Below are 1,292 nucleotides of genomic sequence, written 5' to 3'. Positions count from 1 at the left end.
GAGATTTTCTTTAATTTTGCCAATCATATGTTACATAGGAAGCTGCCTTATCTTGACCATTGCAACATCTAGTTCAGAAATGTCTACGCCATGGCTGCTCAACCTCAGCCCTCCTGCAGATGTTGGCCTACAACTCCCATAATCCCTGGCTATTGGCCACTGTGGCTGGGGATCATGGGAGTTGTAGTCCAAAAACAGCTGGAGGGCCTAGGTTGAGCAGGCCAGGTCTACACTGACTGTCAGAAGCTCTCCAGGGTTTCAAACAGAGGTTTTCTCTCAGCTCTACCAGGGATTTAACCTGGGACCTTCTGCTTTCAAAGCAGATGCTCTTCCACTGAGCTATGGTAGAAGAATGGCCACACATTCTCCTTAACTGCAGGATAACCTAGGCAATATTTGTTTTCCATTACACTTCTATCAAGTTAGCGTACATCCCAACCCTACACTGCACATTTTATCCTCGCAACAACCCTGTGAGGTAGGCTGGGTTGAGAGAGAGTAAGTGGTTCGAGATCACTCAGTGAGTTTCATAGCTGAGTGGAGATCTGAACCCGGGTCTCCCACACCCTAGTCTGACACTCTAACCACTACACAACCCTGGCTCCCTGACACCCTACCTTCCCCTTTGTCCTGTCAGTCAGGGATGCGTCTGTGCTTTCTGGACAATGAGGATGCTTCTGGAATTCCCTCCACACACATGTCAACTGCTGCACGGACTGCATCAAGAAACTCCAGTGCCTCCATCTTTCCTCCCTCCTTCAAGATAGTGCTCATGTATGGGCAGTGAGAGAGGGGACCAGTGTGGTCTCCCTGTTCTTTGAATCATAGAGTAATGCAGAGCAACATAAGAAGTTGCTTCATACCGAGTCAGACCATTGGTCCATCTAGTTCAGTACTGGCTACACTGAATGGCAGCGACTCTCCAAGGTTTCAGGCAGGAGTCTCTCTCAGCCTTACCTGGAGATGCTGCCATCTCCTGGGACCTTCTGCTTGCAATGCGCCTACTCTACCACTAAGCTGGGGTCCCATCCCCATGAATCCAACGTAGTGGTCTCAGTTTTCAAAGCACGCTTCAGCTTCTCTTGCCGTGACTAGCGTTCCCAGCACACCGCTTGTAAATAATTGCACAAAAATACACAGCGCCAAGGACCCTTTTAACAGATTCTGTGACATCAAGCCCTCGCTAGGTGGGGAACCCAGGCCTGAGAGCTTTCCGCTCCTTCAGGCTGAAAAGGCAATCATTGTATATCGCTCTAAACCTGCAATAGAGAAAAACGAGCCCATTTCTAAAT

General features: G+C 49.0%; 1 non-coding gene across 1 annotated transcript; it reads right to left on the bottom strand.

Moving 5' to 3' along the window:
• Positions 1–271: 271 nt before the first annotated feature.
• On the bottom strand, positions 272–349 carry TRNAS-UGA (transfer RNA serine (anticodon UGA)). The gene has a single exon. It is a non-coding gene; the product is annotated as a tRNA-Ser (tRNA).
• Positions 350–1,292: the final 943 nt, after the last annotated feature.

Source organism: Hemicordylus capensis, chromosome 3 (assembly GCF_027244095.1).
Source record: "Hemicordylus capensis ecotype Gifberg chromosome 3, rHemCap1.1.pri, whole genome shotgun sequence".
NCBI lineage: Eukaryota > Metazoa > Chordata > Lepidosauria > Squamata > Cordylidae > Hemicordylus > Hemicordylus capensis.
Note: the sequence above shows the minus strand (reverse complement) of the source record. Positions and strands in the feature narration are given on the sequence as shown.